Genomic DNA, 21,242 nt, shown 5'->3' with positions numbered 1-21,242 from the left:
AGTTATTAAATTACTGCATCTGCAAAGGAAGCAATCAAACCCCTTATTACAGTTGCTGTGAGTGAATGCTAAATGTCAAGGAGTTACCAGTGCGCTGCAGGGAATCACGCTCCAGTTAAAGATGCATAAAATATCAGCACTTTTTTAATGCTTGTGCATTCAACAAAGACTCCCATCATAATTAACTGGTATGGAAATAAATAATTTTTACAAACTACCTTAGAAACAGTTGTGCTACAGTTTTTGTCAAAGTCTGCTGCTCTCCAGCGATATTTAAGCCCTTAGACACGCTCCCTTCTAACTCACATATGCTATAAAATATTTAAATCTCACAGAGAGGTTTCAAAATGATATTATAAATCCAACTCTCAGTGCTAAAAAGGAATTTATGATGATTAATTTAATTATACGTTTTAAGGTTTTGATATTTTAAAAACTTGAGATTAATTTTTTTGGTTGTGGTCCCAGTTTGATAGTTCGGGGAAGGGGGCTGCTTTCCGTAAACAGCTGAAGATGCGCGTAGGGGCTGGGCTTAGCGAGAAAGGTGGAGAGTGAGAGTTCTGGGCACAGAAGCGGCGTCCAGACAGCTGGGCTCAGATCCTGGCCCTGCATGAGTAGTTCTGTCCCCTTGAGCAAGTTTCTCAAGAGTTCCCATCTGTGACAGGCGAGTGAGTCTTAGCAGTCACAGCTCCGCGAGCTTCTTTAGGGGAGTCTGTATGGGAGCGTGTGGAGGGGCCAGGGGAGTGCCTGGCCCTGGCGAGGCCTCACTGGTACCTGGTTATCAGTGTGAAGGTCCCCACCAGGATGTTCAGGAGAGCTCCATCATTCTGAAACCCATTCACTTTTTTCCCGAATAAATAAATTGCATGCTGCTGCTGCTAAGTTGCTTAAGTCGTGTCCGACTCTGTGCATCCCCATAGACAGCAGCCCTCCAGGTTCCTCTGTCCATGGGATTCTGCAGGCAAGAATACTGGAGTGGGTTGCCATTGCCTTCTGCAATGCATGAAATTGAAAAGTGAAAGTGAAGTCGCTCAGTCGTGTCTGACTCTTAGCGACCCCATGAACTGTAGCCTACCAGGTTCCTCCGTCCATGGGATTCTCCAGGCAAGAGTACTGGAGTGGGTTGCCATTGCCTTCTCCAAGTTGCATGCTACTCCATGTTTATGTATTTATTTCTGGTTGCATTATGGCATGTGGTAACTTGGTTCCCTGACCAGAGATCAAACCCATGCCCCCTGTAGTGGAAGCACCAAGTCCTAATCACTGGACCACAAGGAAGTCCTCCTGAATCCCATTCACTTCTGCTGGCAGGGATCATGGGTGTAACAGAGGCCTCCATTCATCCCTGTGAGTGTCCACATTCAGCTGAGGGCTGCAGGGTTTGAGAAATCTGGCCTGTGAAACCTTGGGACCTTTCTGGGCACAATGTGCTTGGCTAGGAGGAAGGCATGCAGGCAGGGATAGGGTGAGCATCTGCTCCAGTGCCTAAAGGACAGATGTCACCCTGATCTGATTTGGTCCATTCAGTGATCCTGCAGTGATGGGTCAGCTGGAAGGTGGAGCTTTGGACAGAATCCTCCTCCCTACGAGTGACTCTGGGCTGGGGTGGGAGGCTGCTGGCTTCCCCGTGGACCAAGTGCCCCTGTCCAGCCAGGCCTGTTCTGTCCTCTTGAGAGAGGGTGCAAGCCAGGCCTTGTGGGGGTACCGTGGAGAGGAGCCCATTTACCAGTTTTAGGGTGTGCGGTCAATGGCCCAGGGGTCTGTGATCTGTTCCCAGAGAGCTTTGGGGGTGATGCTCTGGACGGGATGCTTGTTTGCCAGGAATCAGATGTTTAAATAGCAGACCCCGCCCTCGAGGATGACTCTCTCTTGCCTGGTGTATTCATTTGGTGTCAGTTTGTTTGGAGTTGTTTGTTCAAATTTATTTAAAGGATAACTTTGTAGGGCAATCAGATTCATGCAAATGTCCATTTGTGCGTATATAGATGGCTGTGTGCATATGTGTTTATGTATATGCATTTGTATGTGTGTATATGTTTACATATGTATGTATGTGTGATCTATATAAAGAAATGAAAATGAACCCAAGTCACGTTACTCATCCATCACATCTTATTCCATCAAACAAGCAACGGGGCACTCAGAATCCACCCCCACATTTGGCGTTTTTTTAGAACCTTGGCTTCTGGACGCTTCTGTTTTGGCCTGTGGTCCCCTCAATCCAAATCTCTCCTAGAGTCTGGAAGTGCATTTTGAGGATGGGTGTGGCAGCTCTTTGCATTATTTTTTCTGTAAGCAGATACATCCTTCTAAAGGTCAGGGAACTGTATGTTTGAGAATGGGGAGAAGATAGCTTTTACTTAAAACATTCAGAGTATAGAATCTCTTAAAAGGAACTCATTTGTCTTAAATGTAACACAACACCAATTTCTGAAAGAACCACAAATATTGGATCCCCTGGCCTGACTGTAAGTAGGTGTGAGTTCTTTGATTGTCTGGGTGTCCTGCACATTTCCTATCAAGCGGATTGGAGGTGGGGTGGAGTCTTGTGTCTGCTTCACACCAGCGTACTTCCCAGAACACAGGTCACAAAGAGGTCAGCCCCTGACCCCCAGGACCTTTGGGGAGCATGAGAGCAGCTCAGGGACTGCCTGGTCACCCCTGTGTGGCAGAGTTTACAAGTTTGCCTCCCAGAACCTTGAGATGCCCTGTGAGCCGCCATCCTGCATGGCCCACCCTTGCAGCTCCATCTTCTGAATGCAACAGACACCTTTCTCGAGATGAAGGTGGTTTCAGGGCTTTTCAAATTATTTAATGGACCCCTTGCCTGCTTTTGTGCATGTTAAAACTGTTCTCACGTGCTTACAGGGCAGGGATCCCTGCGGGCCAGCTCATAGTCACCCTAACTGTTGATAAGATGTCCTTGGTGCTGCGTGTGGAAGGGGCCCAGGAGACCTGAGTTCAAATCCTGGTGTTCCTTGGTCAGCTCTGCATCTCGTGGAGACACAGTCTTCTCATCTGGAAAATGAGGGAAGCACCAAACCTACCTCGTGGTAATAAATACAAGAAAACTAAATAACAATTAAAAAAAAAATAGTAACAACCTAGTGGCCGTCATCACCATCATCATAGATTGTCATTTCAGATAAAACCCAGGCTGTGTGATTTGCCGGGAGCATTTAGAAGTACCTTTACCAGCACCTTGGATTCCTTCTAGCCTCCACAGGAGCTCCCCGGGGTGGGCCTTGCTGCGCCCTCCACTGAGGTGTCCCCACTCGATGCCCAGCATGGGACTAGAACCTTCGCTCTGGACCAGCTGGCTCTGCTGGACCTCTCAGGCCCCATGTTGTCATTTAGGTTATTTCCGTGTGGCCCTAATTGTGGCCGTATCCGTGTGATCAGGATGCAGTGTCTGAACGGTGCCCCGTCCCGGCTGCTGCCATCCAAGTTCGAATCCCAACAGTTGCCCCGTGTACCTGTTGTTTGCGTCAGATAAGATGACATTAGACATGGCGCTGCTTTTCCCATGGCTGGGAGGCGCTGGGGACTGGGGTCATGGCCCCTCACATCCACCTCGGGCGTCACCCGCTTCTTTTTAGCTGGATGAGCTGAAATCCCCCCACCATCCATTCCACCCACACACAGGCCCCCCACCCGTCACTCCTATTGTAGCCGAGGGGGAAAAAGACTTTTAAGGATTTGCTAATGGTAATGAAAACTATTCTGATATAGCATTAAGGATTTTGCTCCTGAAATGTGTTTAATGTAAATATGCTGTCAGAGACCCTTCAAGTAATTGACACAAGCAGATGATTAGCAGTGTTCTCAACGGTGTTTTTGCATAATCTTACATTTTGACAGAACTCCTCAGCCGCGTTTTATTGTCACTGCTCCGCCATCAGGAGGACTTCCTTCTGCGGCAGCACTTACTTTGTCATTATGCATCTTGCAGAAGGTCATTTCTCCTGCTCCGTGTGCATGGAGGACCATCATTACTTGGTTTGGGGAATGCCCTTCTACCAAGGAAACCCTCTTGATGACTCAACTTTTCACTACCTTGGCAGAACCTGGAGCTGCCACTTCCCAGCCCTGACCTGGGCTTGGGGAACAGCTGCAAGACGGCCAGGGGGTCAGCTCCTTGAGAGCTGGGGGACCCAGCGTGAGAGGACTGTGGTCACTGTCAGCAGGAGAGAGGCCTAGACCTGCCCTTGTCCCCACCTCTGCCCAGTGGCCCCACTCCCAGGAGGCCGTCCTCTGCAAAGCTAGTTGTAACCTACTTTCTGAGCTGGGCTTTTTTTTTTATTTTCCTTCCGTGTTGAATTGAGTTCATCTTTGGTGATGTTAGAAAAAAAAAAAAAATTGGTGTTCAATTATAATCATATCTAACTGCCCCAAATTAAACTGCCTTGATCCATAAGCATTCATAACGGCATACAGTTAAGTTACATTAATAGTCAATATAATAAACCTTCACCTTTATTGAAGCTGCTCTTGTTTCTGCAGAAGTTCTTTAATCTATCTCAATAGATTTCTGGTGTACAGCACATATAGATTGGGCCGGTGACAAGGGTTAGAGTAGTCTTGTAGAACATATACTTGTAGCTCTGAAAAGCCCACATTCATCAGAGGATGAAGTCGATCAGATTGTACCAGGATCAATGGAAGGCTTCTGGGATCCCTCTTAGGCTTGTAATGCGTTCACCTTCCATGGAGAGGATTCACATACACACACATACACACACACACACCCTCTCTCTCTCTTTCTCTCTCTCACACACACGCACGCACCCTCTGTCTTAAAGCCATTTATCTCTGAATGTCAAATTGCAATAATTAACCATTATTGATCTTAAATTCAATTAACTTCATTAACACAGGTCATGATGAGGGTGCTTGTAAGGGAAGGCATTTGACAAGTGTCTTTGCTCATGTGACATTCCGTGTTCACCGTGCTGGCTGCAGACTGTTCAGACTTCCTCTCAGAGAGGCATAAAGGACCGCTCTGAGACACAGACCCAGGCCTGGGTGAGGGATCCACGCCAGGGGGCTTGTGCAGCAGGAGTTGGGGGCGCTGCAGGGCAGCGTCAGGCACCCTCGAGAAATGGAGACACAAGAGTTTTTTAGTGCTCCAGTGTTGGGAGATGCTACCCTGGTCCCCGGGTGCTCACCCCACCTCTTGCCAGACCATGTTGTCCTATATGCCATAGCCTAGTCACAGACGTCGTGCAGAAACTTCTAGGTTTGCTTGTCTCAAAAATCAGCCTTTCCATTTGTATTTTCACATCAAAAAAACCGAACCAAACAAACAAAAAAACTACTTTCCCTTTTGACCAAGAAGAAGAGGAAAAAACCCAGATCCCACAGTTGGGACCAGCAGAGGGCTCTGGGCACCCCACACTGGGTGACATTTGCTCCTTTCCTTACTGTGCCTAATTTGTGTTATTTAATTTTCACAACAGCTGATCCCCCTCCCAAGGTCAGCGATACCACCCCATTTACCAAGGGTTGCATGTCACACTGTTCAAGAATAAGGGACCCGTCCCTCTGTGTCCTCACATTTAAGCAGTTTCTTTTTTTTCTCTTCTTTTCTGTTTTTTGGCTGCACCACGCGGCATGTGGGATCTTAGTTCCCCAATCAGGGATCGAACCTGCAACCCCTGCAGTGGAAGCTGGAGTCTTAACCCCTGGACTGTCAGGGAGGTCCCTTAGCAGCGTCTTTCCTTGTGTCTTCAGGAGAAGAGCAGAGAGATGCAATAGGAAAGCCTGGCTTCTGACTGCCCGTCCTCGTTCTGAGTCTTTGGATCATGAGGGCTGTCTCCACCCCCTCATCTCTGTCTCTGAGCCTCCATCTCCCCATCTCTTAAACGGGGACATCTGTGATGTCCCTTTCCCTCCCAGGTTGCTAGTAGCTAGGCAGAGATCCTGCACCCGAAGACCCTAGGGACGCAGAGCCCCCAGGGGTGGGCCCGTCCCGCGAGGCACATGGCAGGGGGATGGAATGCTCCTGGCGCTTGACCACTGGTTCTGGGTCTTTAATTCTTTGTGGAAACGCTGCCTGGCACTGAAGTGTCTCAAGGAAACAACAGAAAGCAAATACAAAAGCGCAAGAGGAAGTCTGCTTTCCATATTTGTGACATCTTTTCATTTGAAAGTTTGATTCAATTCAGAGAGATTTACCAAGCATCCAGCCTGGGCCAGGCCCGGTGTGAGGGCTGCGGAGGCCGTGTCCTTGCTTTCCCCGGGTCTAGTCCACTGTGGGTGCGAGTGACAGCAAGATCCCTGGAGAACTGTGAGCACAAAGAGGTCAGACGGATTGGCTGAGGGTGGAGAGGGGAGCAGAACCCCAGCCCAAAATGGGACGTCAGCTGGGCATCCACAGAGGTGAATTCCCGTCACATGAGCAGGGGTGCAGAGGGACCTGCCCTCGGTACACTGGAGGTATGGTGGCAGCTGGAAGGTGCTGAGGTCACAAAGGTCTCAGGGCTGCCTGAGGATGGCATTTACCCAGGGGACCATGGAGAGGGGGGACCACCCAGCCCTGTCCCCAGGCCAAGAACTGCATCCACTGAGCCATCTCAGGAAATGCCTGTGGGTCCCTTCGCAGGCCCCATTGCAGAACGGTGGGTGTTCCAAGTCTTAGGAGCAGTGTCTGGGGCTGCCCTCAGGGAATGGCAGGGAACAGCCAGTGAAGCAAGTGGCAGCCTGGGGACGTATCTTCTGGTTTGCTGTAAGGGCTTTCTCGCCACCTCAGAGCCTAGGTATTTCTGGAGCACCTGTGTTAGACTTCCCTGGTGACTCAGATGGTAAAGCGTCTGCCTACAATGCGGGAGACCTGGGTTCAGTCCCTGGGTCTGGAAGATCCCCTGGAGAAGGAAATGGCAACCCACTCCAGTACTCTTGCCTGGAAAATCCCATGGATGGAGGACCCTGGGACACTAGAGTCCATGGGCTCGCAAAGAGTCAGACATGACTGAGCGACTTCACTTTGTGTTTGACTCAAAAGTCCAGGCTCTAGAGCTTTTTGTTGGCCCTAGGAAGGAACAGGACAAAAGAAGGGGGAGTGGAATAAAGTGCGTTGTGTGCCTCTCTGTACCTCCTGGTCTCATTCCACCATGAGGGTTACACTGCAGACCTCTTCCCCCAGCGCTCCCCCACTTGTCACCCAGACCCCCTGTCCCTTCGATGTTCATCTCAAGGGCTCAGGAGAGTCCTTGGGGTGATCCCAGAGCTGCATGGAGGAGAATCAAGGACTCTGCCCCATGAGAGGATGGGGCTCACCCAGTGGCAGCCGTGATCTGAAAGAAGTTCCACTGGTTCCCACCTGTGGTTGAAGGAGCCAGACCCCATGGGTGCTTTGGGTGTCACTACAGCTAGATCCCCGGGGAGCCCAGTAGCCTTTGAGGTTGGTGGAAAAGTGGCTGTCACCTCCTCCTTCCACTAAGATCAGTGGTTTCATCACAAAGCTCCCCCGTGTCTCTGCTCACCATAGTTCATCATGACAGGTGATATCCTCATGAGAATGCCTTGAGGTAGAAGGAAGCAGAGGCCAGAGCTGCTGATGGGCTTGTGGGCATCCCACCGGACTGCCCCCTGAAGGCCTTGTGGCCTTCAGGATCCAGCCCCCAATGCAGGAGACCACTCTCACCCCACCCCTGCCGTCCTTGGATAAGTGTCTGAGCAGAAAGGGGCTTTGCCTAGTGGATGCTTTGCAGGCAGTGCCCAGTACAGAGCCTGACACACAGAAAATATACTAAAAATACATTTCCTTTTACACGTCTCAAATTTCACAATACATTCACAGATGTGTGCTTGTGAAAATTTCAGACCAGGCAGAGGAGAGGCCCCTTTCTCCCCCACCTCCTGCCATCTGCCTCCATAGCCATGGTATCCCCTCCGGCACCCAGAGAATGTCCCCCACATCTCAGAGAGGATCCTTTTCCTGGGTGCCCATCACACAAGCTCACACAGAAAACAGGGATCCGTGTTTGTGTTCCTGAGACTTGCTCCCCCACCGACACTTACCAATATGTCTTAGAAATCGTTCCACATCAGAATTTATAGAATCGTCTCATTCTTTTGAGGTTAGCATCTTATTCAGTATAATATACCAAAAGATAGCAAATAAATAATGAGTGTAGAGGTCAATGAGTTTTCCCCAAGTGAACACAGTCATGTAACCAGGGTCCAGACCCAGAAGTAGGACATTTGAGAGTCCCTGGCGCCCCTCCCAGTCACCACCCGCCTCCATGGAACATCACAAATTAGTTTTGCCTGATTCTTGAAACTTGTTTAAGTGAATTCAAATAGTATGTAATCTTTCATGTACTGTGTCACTTGTGAGATTTGCCCAGTTGTTTTGGATAGTCGTTTGTTCATTTTCACTGCTGTGTTCCATGCTGTTGTGCAGGTAGCCTTGCGCTGTTGGCGGACATTTGGTTTGTTTCCAGTCTCTTGCTGTGATGAATGATGTGCCAAAGGATATCATGGTCCTGGTTTTTTGGTGGGATATGTGTGCGTGTCTGCTGGGCAGTTACCTAGGAGGAAAACTGCTGTGTCACAGAGAGTATGTAGGTGTAGCTTCCATGGACCCTGATACATCGTTTTTTCAAAGAGTTCCAGTTGCTCCGCATCTTTGCTGACACTATTATTTGTCTCTTATTGTTCTTGTAAACCGCTACATATTATTTCATGGTATGGGTGTGCCTTAGTTTGTTTATCCAGTTTTTTGGTATCAGAAGAATTGTTGCTGAAAACAGCCTAAGCACAGAGCAGTTTTTGTTTTTGTTTTTTTTGCACGTGTGTGTTTCCATGTATAGATTCCTAGCTGGTTCAAGAAGTATAATAGATTTTCAGTATTGATACATACTGCTAAATTACCTTTCAAAAAAATGACCATGACAAGTAATACACTAGCCACTACTCAGAGTGCCACTCTCACTATGTATTGCTGTTTTAAGTTTATTTTTTTCTCTGCCCCTCCCCCCCCCCCCCGGAAGGATGGTGAAGTGTCGAGGGTTCTGGAATTTAGTACAAGAAACACATAGGTCAGACTATATACACATCAGTGTAAATGAATTGTTGTTGTTCAGTCTCTTAAGCTGTGTCTGACTCTCTGCGACCCGATGAACTGCAACACAGCAGGCTTCCCTGTCTTTCACCATCTCCCTGAGCTTGCTCAAACTCATCTTCAGTGAGTCAGTGATGCCATCCAACCACCTCACCCTCTGTCAGCCCCTTCTTCTCTTGCCCTCAATCTTTCCCAGCATCAGGGTCTTTTCCAGTGAGTCGGCTCTTTGCATCAGGTGGTCAAAGTACTGGAGTTTCAGCTTCAGCATCAGTCCTTCCAATAGGTGAGACAGGGTATTTAAAGAAAACATGTAATGTGATGCCAACCAGCTAACAGGTAGCATTTATACATTGGTAGGGGAAAGCTATTTTAATAACTAGAAATGAAGCTGAAATCTATGGGTATTTAGGTCAAAATGATAAAACATTTAGAAGTTTATTTTTTGCAAGCTGACTGGGGAGATTACATCCTTGTCCTGGCTGTGACCTGTCCACTCAAATGGTAGTTACATGGTATTAGGAGACCCAGGTGTGTGCTGGGTGTCTGCTGAGTTCATGCTGTCTGGATGTTGGCTGATACCCAGTCAGTGTTGGCAGAGTGCTTGTTGAGTGCTGGGCTGTAGCTGGTCAGTCACTGCTAAGGTCACTGGCCTCAGGAACGTCTCCCAGTCCAGGTGGCTACCATGCTGGTGCCCAGGGCAGTGATGGAAAGGCTGGGCTTCTCTGAGGTCAGTGGGAGCACCCTCTTTCCCACTTTTCCTGTGATCATAAAATGAGGAACCTGGTCAGGACTCCTGAGAAACACCTGTGGTCTTGACTCTCTGCTTAGTGTTCTGGGGAAATGGTCGTGAGGGAACACGAAGTGGTGTAGAGTCAAGAGGACACTCGGGGCCACTTTGCTTGCATTTAAGAGTGTGGAGGAAGCTGGTGGGAGCTTCTGCCTGAGGTTACACTTGATCTGTGTGGTTCTTAGACTCAGCAGTGCCTACCAAACCCTGTGAATTTGACCAGGAGTTACTCAGACAGCTGACCTGCCAGGTGGTGTGAAGGACGCAGAGGTAAGGAATGCCTGGTTCCTATAATGTATATGGAGAGGCCCGCTGTGCACCTACTTAGCCCTGGGAAACACAATGAGAGATGTTAATAACCCCAATATGCATTCCTGAAATTTCTTTAGAGTTTAGAGGACTTCTCTATCCATTGTCTCATCTCTGAGATTAAAGAGACAGGTGAGAAAGGATTTCCTTGGGGAGGTGGAATGAGCAGGGTCTTGGAGGGCAGGGCTGAGGATGTGAAAAGATGAAGCATCGTATGCAAAGTAGAAGAAATGGTGTCAGCCAAGGCAAGGCCAAAATAGCATAGCTAGCGCAGATTAGTGTGTGCGTTTCAGGGAGCTGGGCATTGGACGATAAACTTAGAAGGTAAAGTGAAACTTGGTTGTGCTGGCTTTGAATATCAAGCTAAAAAGTTTGTATGGGTGTGTGATCACAAGGGCGTTCCTTGTGATCTATGTAAACAAGGCCATCTTGGCCATGTGAAAGTAAAGCGCATGGCTCTGAGGTGTTTATTTTGGTAACTTCTTATTCCTAACCTTAAAGTGTCTAGCATACATATGTACTTAGTCTTGTATACATGTTGGATGACAGGATGAGTTTTTGGGTGAATGGATGGTTGGGTAGATGGGCAAATGGATAGATGGCTAGGTAGATTGACTGCCTCCTCTTCCATGTAAATATTTATTATTCTTTTTAAAAAGTCATCCATTGACCTCCCTGATGCAAATGTTTTGATGCTATGGAAAACAGCCAAAAAGACTCAGGGAGAATTTGAATTGTACACGAACAGGAATAGCCCATTTTTTAAAGGATCCTTATAAGAACTGCCTCAGATTTTCCCCCAACCCATTGCCCAATTCTCATCTGTGGTTTTCCCGTGTTTTGAGATCACTGAGCATGCAGACAGGTTAGAGTTCAGCTTTGTATCACAGCTGCCTCTTAGGGGACCACAGATGTGGTCCTCCTTCAGGAAGTCCTGTCAGCCAGAGCTGAAGGTGTGTAAGGGCGTGTGAGGCATGACTCTGCTCAGTCATTAGCCAGACTGTGTGTACAGTTTGAAACGTCCCAGCACCTCTCCAGCCCCGTGTCTGAATTCCACTCCAGGGGAAAGAATGTCACTCTTCTCATTTACTAGACCCACTGCAGATTGGGATTTACCTTGTGGATTTTGTGGAATAACAGAGGAAAAAAGGCTACAAGGAAGAGGTTCAGACCCTACATTTCCAGGAGGACAGGGATCTTGCAAATACATGGAGCTCAGAAAGAGAAACGGGAATATGGGGTTCCTAGCAAGCTTTACGTCTTTCACCTCCCTTGCAAAGATTTACCTCCAGAAGCCATGTTTCGCCTGATACTAAGACGAACTGACTGGGATGTCAACGCCCCCCTCCAAGGGGGATTAAGGTTCTGCCCTGTCAGCTCCACAGTGGGTTAAGCACTCCTGCAGTGCACATGGAGTGAGAGTTTAGATCCTCTGTGAGGTTGGTGCAGGGACCACTGTTGATTCACCCAGTGGTTTATATGTGCTTGGAGCCAAAGACAGGGGTGATTCAGTTGGCCCTCAACTGAGTAGTATTTACTCTGTATTATCTGAAGGTTTGTCTGAGGCAATTGCTTTGCATGTGAATGTCTCCTTGATATGTTTATTTTCTTCGCAGTGAGGTTGAAGTGGGCTGGTGTAGTTTCAGGACTAAGGCTTCCCTTGCTGATCTCCAGGAGCCTCCCAGCTTCCTGACTTCTTCTTTGTGTGATCCATACAAGGAGGGTCCCAAGAAATGGAGGGAGGTTGTTCAGAGGGGCTACCAAGAGGGCTGAACATAGCTCTTTCATGGCAGTAAGAATCTTAAGGAGACAAGCCCCAGAAGTGTCCTCCTTGACCCCAGGGCCTGTGGGGGGCTCCGGGTTTGGCTTCTGAAGGCTCCCAGCCTTGTGTTCTCCACCACATCTAGAGGGAACAGGTCATGGCCTGGATGCCAGGTCTTCAGGATGGGCTGGGTTTTCCAGCAGTGGGGAGGTGTCCCCTGGATCTCGCTGTCATTAGCCTCGTAGAGAACCAGCAGGAGCCCATCATGGCCTGGACAACCACTGGTCTGACTCTGCTGAAGGGTGATGTTGCCTTATTCCATGCTGACTTGATCCACCAATCAGCTAATGCCATGCTTTTCTTGGCATGAAAGCATCGCAGCTTTATCAACACAGGGACACCCAACTGAACAAGCATTCCTCTCACACATTACATCAAATTAACGTGTACAAAATTAATATTCTTGACCTTGCTAGTGGGAAGTGCAATCAATCTGGGAGGTTGTCATCCCGCCATGGCCAGCCTTCTGGAGAAGTTCTGACCATTACAGCTTCAGCCACCATTTTCCTTCCCAAAGAGCCATGCATCCCAGCCCCCACCGCCCAGCCTGCTTTGGTCCTTTGGAGATTCTCCTGGTTCCTGAGAGGCCCCTAGTCCCCCTGGTACCATTCAAGAATGCCATTCTTTCTTTGTCCCCAGAGGCTGTGACCTCTGTCACCCTAGATGGCATGGTAGGTGACATCTCTTGTGACTCCGCGTAGCCAGGTGGATGGGGAAAACCTGTGTTCTCTGTCGGGTTGTGACCTCCTGGGTTCTGGCCATGAGCACTTCTCTGGAATCAGTTGTCTCTCTGTGCTGCCTGTTTAGTATCCTAACAGGGGCCCAACAACTCAGTCTAATCACCTTGATATTATCCAGTGTATGTAGCTGAGCTCCCCTGTACTCCATCACTCACTTTCTTATGCCATCACCTCACTCTTGGCACAGAAAGGAAGTCTCCCATCAGTGCTGCTCCTTGAAATCCTTCCCAGCCAGCAGTCAGCAGGACATATATATCCAATCTTGATTTCCACCTTCTGCAGGACCCTGAAGCAACAGGGAGTGGGGAGCTGTCCGGAGGGTGAATGTATTGGTCATCACTGGCCCAGCTCTGAGCACCCTTCCTGCCTCACTGCCCCTCACACCCTCCAGAGCTCCTGACAGCTCATTTTAGGGGCTCTCAGAACATCAGGGGATAACTCTGGGCCCCCAATCCCAGACAGAGCAGATGCGGTAGAAATGGCTACACTCACAAAGGAGCCCTCCCTTCCTGTCACGTTTAGGTGTGTAACACATTCGCAAAGAAGAGAGACCTGTGTAAAGGTAACCCAGAGGTCACAGTGCACTTGGCCTGAGCCCTTCATAAAGCAGAGATTCTTTTGCGAATGGATCAGTCTGTCCCGAATTTCTAGGTGTGTTTAGAACAAGGTGAAACTTGTGAAGTTTTCTGGGGACTTTGTGCTCTTTCCCCCCTAAAGAGGTAACTCAAGGCAGAAGCTGAGCTGACACGGGGTCATCCATCAGTCAGCCTGGAAGAGACTGCCAGGTTGGAGGCTGCGGCAACACTGGTGCTTGCTCCTGCGGGGAGGCGGTCCCTGGCTCTAGCCACGCCCCCAGGGTGGGCGGAGCCTGGGAATTTCCAGCCTGGGGGAGTGGTGGGCGGGGCGTGGAGCTGGACTTGGTCCAAAGCCCTAGGGCTTCCTTCCTGAAGAGGACCCAAGCTTGGGGGGCGGGGTTGAGGGTGCACACAGGTGCCGGGTCAGGAATGTTAATGTTGTACGTGTTAAACCTTTCTTTGCTCTTCATTTTCCTCTCCTTCTTTTTCTTCTCTGGCTTTCTTTCTTTTCCACAGCCCACACCTTCAGGCCGTCAGAGGGAAGGGGATGGAACTCGAACCCGGTGGGGACCTCTCATCCTAGCAGTCCCTGCTAGGTCCCTCTGCCCCTTTTCCTGAAAGTCAGCTGGAGAATCTGGGGTTCTGGGGACCATCACCTCACCTTGAAGACTTCTCTTTTCAAGCAGAGGACTTAGCCTAGAGGCTGGGCCAGGACCCCCCTCTTGGGTGCAGGCTGCCAAGGCTCATGCACTTCCGTGGAGTCTCGTGCACCTGTGTTTGCAGAGCCCTTTTCACTTGGGAAAGCCCTTTCTGCTCACTCTTGGTGACTTCCTTGTTTTGCAAACACCTGGAAGGCAGGTGTGGCAGAAATTGCTTCCCCTCCTCCCTCCCATTCGTGGGGAAGAAACTGGAGCCCAGAGACTTGAAGCCAGTCTCATGGTCACTTGGACAACACGGGGCAGAGCAGGAGCCAAGACCCAGTTTAGTGTCTGTGACCTTATTCATTTGAACAGAAAATCGTGCAACACAGGAACACCAACAAAAATGGCAGGTTGTCTCTGAGTCCAGGCAGGTGCTCTTGTGGCCAACTCTCCACATGGGGCAGCTGGGGCTTCCCACCTGTCCCCATCCCTATGGTTACTGGGAGTCTCCTGCTGCTCTGTTCTGGTGTATTGGGGGGAGGGGGAGCCATTCAGAAGTGACCAAGACACCCATGATGATCTTGGCATGTTTCTGTATCCAAGCACGTTTTAGGACTCAGGTCTCCCCAGGCGTTTAGGCAGGGTGTTTATTTAAAATGTGAATCTGATTCATTAACCATGCAGAGTGGCCTTGGCTATGACGGGAGGGCAGGAGCAGAGTGAGCATGGCATGCATGAACCCTGAGAAGGGACAAGAGAACCGAGTCTAGAGCCAATAACTTTCTTCACAAGCTCTCCAGTTTCAGACATCATGTTGCCCACACCTGCCTTCTGGGCAATTCCAAGTCTCAAATGTGATCGTGTCTGTGAGGGCCTGAGAGGGGTTCCTGGGTTGTGCTGAGGCCCTGGCTCAGGGGCCTGCTCCTCCTGAGGTTCCCCTGGCCAGGTTTCCTCCACCCACGATGGCCCAGATCACCTCTGGGGCAGCAGCAACCTCTGTGCCCAAGCCATGTCCCCTTGCTCTGCTCACCAGGTTTGGCTGAGCCTTTAACTGTCTTCTTGGTCATGCCCTCAGCTGGTTAAATTACCCTTCAAATAAAATCACCTTATGTCTTGAGAATCAGGAGAGGCTGGGACAAGGCCCGAGTCTCCAGCCATGGAAATGACCCACAGCAGTGCTCCAGGATTCCTTTCTCCATGCCAGCCTTGCACCAAGACCCCCTGTTCAGGTCCTCCCCAACACTGGATTACTCTCTTCTTCCTGCCTCTTCTCAAATCTCCATCACGGCTTTTCTTTCTCTCCTTCCCTCCCTCCCACTGCCCTTAGTGGTCTCTCTCTGTCTGTCTCTCTCCATCAGTCTGTCCATCTCTGTTCCTCTCTCTGTCCCCTCCCAACACCACCCTAGTCCCAATGGCTTCTTCTCTCATTCCTCCATCTTTCTGGCATGATTCTTTCTCTGCTCCCTGCCCCCCACTCTCTCCTCTCCCTTCTCCACCCCTGACCTTCAGCCCCACCGCCTCCTCTCCCTGCCTCCTGTCCCCCCTCCATCATCACATCACTGAAGATGAGGATGCCCAGAACCACGGTTACAGGATGAGGTGCATCTTGGGCCATCTGTAGGGAAGAGCAGGGAGCAGAAGTCTGAGGATACTTTAGCCAGTGAAGCTGCCTGCAGCTTCCCAGGCAGTCTTGGGGATTTGAAAACAGTGTTATAACTTCAGAGGGCTCATTTCAGCCCAGAAAATGCAAAACTCCACAGGACAGTTTACTTTGAAATTGCTCCTGGGAGCAGGGCACAGCCACACAGCCTTTCCTTGCTCTCCAGCTCCCTCCAGTGCTCCTGCTCCCCAGCCCAGCCCACCCCCCCCACCCCCAGGGACACCCTTCCTCTTCCTCTGTTCCTTCATCTCTTCCTTTGGAGAGAGATGCACAACAGAGCAATGAAGGTAATTCCCACTTGCCCAGAAATGAATTCCATTATGCCCCAGCTTACTGTTTTATATTTATATCAAACGTATTAATTTCTTTTTACCTTGGGTTGGGTTTAGTTAATGATGATAATAAATATTAATGAGGGTGCTGCTGCCTCCAGACCCTCTGATTGCTGCACCGGTAGGCTCCTTACTCCTTGGACGTCTCGGGAGGCATGAGCACCAAGGAGCTGTGGGAGGGCACTCAGGACCGTCCTGGAGGAGCAGGCGTGGGATCCATTGGGGGCAGACGTTAAGGGAGGCTCTGATGCAGCAGCCCGCTCACCCTGCGCCCCTTCCGTGTGATTTCCTCTGGAGTTAGTCAGATCCCCTTGTCCGTCCACTGACTCCTGAGGGGTCCCTGCAGAAGGCTTGGGAGTATCTCATTTAACTTGTGGGAGCTTCATTTTCCTAGGCTGTAAAAAGAAAATCATTTGATCCACCTGCTAGGACCACTGAGAGGATTAAAAGCAAATGGTTCATAAGCATGCACATATTAGGTAGCAGTGGGATTTTTTTTTTTTTTCCTTTTTTTCATTGCTTGACATTCCAGGGCGTTGTGCTGTGGAACTTTGTAGAAAGTCTCAGCAAGTGTAAGAGCTTTTATTTCTCATGAACCTGTGTCTCTCCCCAGAAGTCCCATTCAGTTCTAGGTATGCCAAGTTCTCGAGTTCATCCAGTTGTTCAGACATGTGTCCTTGGCCCTCAACTTTGGAGAGATGGGTTGCTGTCTTACTGCTGGAAGAGTTTACTTTACATTGAGGAAGAGAGCAGGCAGGGCTGTAATAAGGGAGCTGTCACTGTAGTTAGTCAGGGCTCACATCTTGGAGAGGAACTTTTTCCACTGAGCGATTTGGGGGGAAAGTGAAAGGCCCCAGTCCACCCTCTCTTGAGTCTCCACTCACGTGTTTCTCTCGTTTTTGCACCTGGCAACTTGGTTTGAATGAGAGCTCCTCCGTGTACAATTCAAGGCCTCTTCTACTAGAGCTGGAAGCAGAGGTTTCAGTTGTATTTGTTCAAGAGAAAACGGTGATGCTGATGCATTCTTGGAGAGAGGTATTGGGGTGTGCGCACAGCCGGGGTGGCCCCAGTGCAGGGGTGCCGCCATCTGCGGGGCTTCCACCCCTCTTCCTCAGAGAGGGCTTCTGGCATCCTGCACCCCAGAGGCCCAGCCTCATGCTGCTCACACTCAGAAAACGGATCCAGGAAGGACTTTGGATCAGACCCCATACATCTGGGACCACCTGGAGGCTGGATCCATCTAGATGTTTTGGCAACTGTTTAGGAGGATTGAAGAAGTCATCTACGGTGTTCATTTATTCATTCATGTACTCATGCATTCATTCCACGGGTGTGTGTTTGAGTGGTTAATCTAGAGATTTCAGTGGTGTGCCTTGCAAAAAGAAGGGAGTAGGTGAGGTGCTAAGGGGACAAAGTTGAGGTCAAGTCCCCCCTCCCCTGGATATTACCTTTCACTGCAGCCCAGGGAGGGGTAGATGGCTCATCCTCCTTTCTTTGAATCTCCTCCAGGGTTCCCAGCATGGGAGGTGGCAGTGCAGAGTTAGAGGCCGTGGCATGCTCTCGAAACTGAGAGGCTGGAGAGAAAGCAGGACTGAGATGGTAGAGGGCTCTGGGGTGGCTGGGAAGAGTTAGAGCTTTCTTCCAAGTCCGATGGCAGGTCACTGAGGGTGTTTGTTGGGATGACATGACCAGCCCGCTGATGCAACATCTGGTGGATTCTGTCTAGAGAACAGAGGGAAGGGGCTGGGGCTGGAGTTGGGGGTTCCTTGAGGAGGGGTGAGAGATGGTGAGGGCTGGCCCAGACTGGGGTCAGAGGGGTCAGAGGCTGGGAACAAGCCTCTTGCTGCTGAGCATGAGCTTTAACCAACCCGTTTTCTAAAGGAGACAGCCAGTGTCTATTGCTCATTTACTGTGTGCGGGATGTGAGGGTACAGAGCGGGCCTTTGGCCATGGGGAATCCAGACAGGAATGTGCAGAAAGTTAAATAGCAGCAAGGGATCAAAGTAACTATCCACGGTAGCAAAGCCTCCCAAGGCCTGGTTACCTGTGCAAGATTACCTGTCAGGTCCAAATGAAGGACAAGTCCTGCCATCGCCTCCCTGAGAGAAGGCACCCCTGATAGCCAGCCTAGTGGGACTAGCTTCTCACCCAGCCCCCCGCACCCTCGTGACCTCTCACTGTCCACCCAGACTATGACAGAGACACCCAATCCCCCTCCCTCTTGTCCTGAGCCGGGACATGGACTGAGCCAGTGAGGACCTTCCTCCTTGTCTCTGGCCAAGAACTTTGCCAGTTAGTGCAGAGCAGAAGGGCAAGGGAGTCACTTGGCTGCTGAGTGCTGAAGAGGAGCCAGAGTTTAGCGGGGATGAGCCAGAGCAAGCGGGCAGGGCCTCACTTCTTTACCTTTTGCTCAGAAAAGCCACAAAACAGAGAAGTAGAGGAGGGAGGCCTGATTCGGCCGCAGTGACCTATCATTTACAAGTGGGGAAACGGAGTCCTAGAGAAAGAAAATGATATTCTGGTGGAGGCGGAGCACAATCAGAATTAGAGGAATGAATGAACCCTTCCATCCTTCCCTCCCCTCTGCCATTTCTCTAGGCCCATTTCCACTTTCTCACTACTTCTTGAAGTTCAGTCATCGAGAGTGGATGTGATATTCTCAGAGGAGTGCAATTATCGCAAAACATAGAGGAAGGATTCATGCAGTGAGGTTCCTGTCAGGGCAGTGTGCAAAGGTACTGAGGAGAAGCCTCAGAAGCCACGGCAAGGCCAAGGGATGGTATGTGGGTTGATGCTGGGTCTCCCGATCCAGGGCCTCTTGGCACTGAAGCTTTTTGATTTTCCTCAGAGTAGGATTTGATTGTCAACTGCGAGGTTGGCCTTACTTTTCTTTCATTTTTAATTTCCTTCTCAGTCACCAGACTGATGACACTCTGATACTGCTGTGCAATTTACAAGGCATGTTGGAGTCCGCTGGGGGCCAGCTCAGGGTGGGAGCTGATCAAGCCGATGATGGTGCATGTGTGTGTTGGGAGATGCTCCTGACAGCCTGCTGTCCCCCCTGCACTGTGCTGAGGCTTCCACGGGGCCCACACTGCTCCTGGGTGGCAGGTGGACCGGCAGAGCTACAATATTGCCAGAGCTGGTAGCCTTCATGACCACCGTTGACTCTGGCTTCTGGCTGTCTGGCCAGATGGGGCCATTTCTGGACCCCTGCTTCTCCTAGCCTGAATTCCATGGGAACGTTGGTAGGTATGGTTCATGCTGCAGACAGTGGCTCCCAGGGATCTCAGGGATCTACTCTGTCTACACAGGGCCAGGCTTTTCCTTGTACCTCAGCTACAGGACACGGGTCACTGTGTTTTTCTCCTTCCTTTCAGACACAGTGTTCCAAATGAAACCCCTTGGATGGGAACATTACACATATTTGCTCCCAGTGCATTTCTGCAGACAGTCAAACCTAGCTTGCCCTGCTTGAGCTCCTCTTCAAGAGGAATGCAAACCTGCCTGGACGTTCTGACCTGGTCCCGCTGGGTGTCCCCTCGCCAGGGTGACCAGCTGACCGGTTTTACCCAGGACTGAGAGGATCCTTGGGATGTAGGACTTTTGGTGCTGAGACTCGGACAGTTCCAGGGAAGCTGTGACTCTTGGCAACTCTGCCCGCAGCCACCCTCCCTGCTGACCTGCCAGTCCTGTTTGGCGTTTGAGAGCCAGACTTCAAGAGAGTGGTGTGCAGAGGGGGCGATGCCTGCTTTCCTTTTTCTCTTCCGCTTCCTTTTCCAACATTCATCTTCCCCCTTACGGTCAGCACCATGGGCCCCCATGCACTGTGGCCCTGGGCCTTAGGAAAGAGTTTGTTTGCCATGTTAATTTGCCAGCTCCACGTGTACAACCTCAAATTGAAGTCTCACAGAGCAGGGCACTTTCTTCTGGTCATCTGTAAAGAATATTCCACAGCTTGAGCCCAAGACTGTTGCTTCACAGTTTGCATCTAAGCAAAAGCAGCCTTGCTTCTACAGCCGCATGTACCTAGACACTATTCCCATCAAATTCAAATCCCCTCAGTGCTGGAGCATCGGTAGTTTTTCAGCTTAGAAATCTTGGTACTTAAAGTAGTTTTTCAGCTTAGAAATCTTGGTACTCAAAGGGGGACTTAGGAACGAAAATATATTACTCTTGACCTGGATGGAAGGAGGTGGGGGGCAGCGATGAATATCTGTGTGTCTTCCAGGGTATCTTCTTGGAGTCATTTCACTATTTGTTAGTTACTTTTTCTAGTATGCAATTGGTTTGGGGGCAGATCTTTAACATCATGGGAGTGAATTCCATAAACAAAGCTTCCTTTTCTTTCCTAAGACTTTTCAATCAGCCATGCAATGTTAGTACTTGGCATTCCAGCCTTAGCTGCTGGCCTTTGGAAGCAAACTGGTATTGAGGAGCTGACAAGAAGTTACTTTTCACCCCTTCTCCGCCTTAACACTGTCACTTACCACAGGGTTGGCCACGTCTAGTTATTCACAAGACCCAGTCCAACTTGATTTACAGTGTCAGGCAAGCTCCATAAGGAAAAACCAAAGTCACTGAATGCAAATTTAGAATGAAAAAAAAAAAAACCATTTAGTTCCATTAACACAGTGTTCTCCCGGCTTTGCATCTCTGGAGCGTGTCTTCTAGAACCCACAGCTGCCCGGCCCTGTTCAGAACACCTCTACCTGCTCGGAAGTGCAGGCTGGATTCACATCCCCAGTTACATTACTTCTAGAAAGACAGGATCCCTGTTGGATGCCCATGAAGCTTATGCTGAGTAAATATTGACAAAGTAGTCTAAAGAGCAAACACTTTGACATTTGTAAGGTCCACTGGAAGGTCTTGTATATATTTATACAGTAGGAATGAGCATCGCATACCAATTTTCCTGAACTTGTTCTGACATAATTCTGCATGGATAGTGTGTGTGCCCATGGCTGAGAATGGCTGAGTGTGCACACGGGGGCCAGGCCAGGGCTGGGTGGTGACGGGTGAGGGTCTTCCCTCCCATCTGGAACAAATGAGCTCCTGGGCTCTGGTAGGAAACTTACTCCAAGCTTTTATGAGACTGACTTTTTCATAAGGAAGGAAAAAAAAAAAAGTCACAAAACCTTGTTTCTAATTTAGTACAATTGATGTACTTTCTTTTTACTTTGTAAAAATTGTATTGATGTTTTTGGGCTTTGTATTTATTAAAGATTGAGCCTCAAAAATGTAATGAGTAAAAAATGCTTGCTTAATTTAAATTGTGAATCTGTCTGTTAAGAAATGCATTAGGGGTA

General features: G+C 49.6%; 1 protein-coding gene across 1 annotated transcript in view; it reads left to right on the top strand.

Moving 5' to 3' along the window:
• TSHZ3 (teashirt zinc finger homeobox 3) overlaps positions 1-21,242 on the top strand; it is a 69,607-nt gene that overhangs the window by 43,079 nt on the left and 5,286 nt on the right. The gene's annotated exons all lie outside the window — the stretch shown is intronic.

The sequence above is a fragment of the Muntiacus reevesi genome, chromosome 2 (genome assembly GCF_963930625.1).
Source record: "Muntiacus reevesi chromosome 2, mMunRee1.1, whole genome shotgun sequence".
NCBI lineage: Eukaryota > Metazoa > Chordata > Mammalia > Artiodactyla > Cervidae > Muntiacus > Muntiacus reevesi.
Note: the sequence above shows the minus strand (reverse complement) of the source record. Positions and strands in the feature narration are given on the sequence as shown.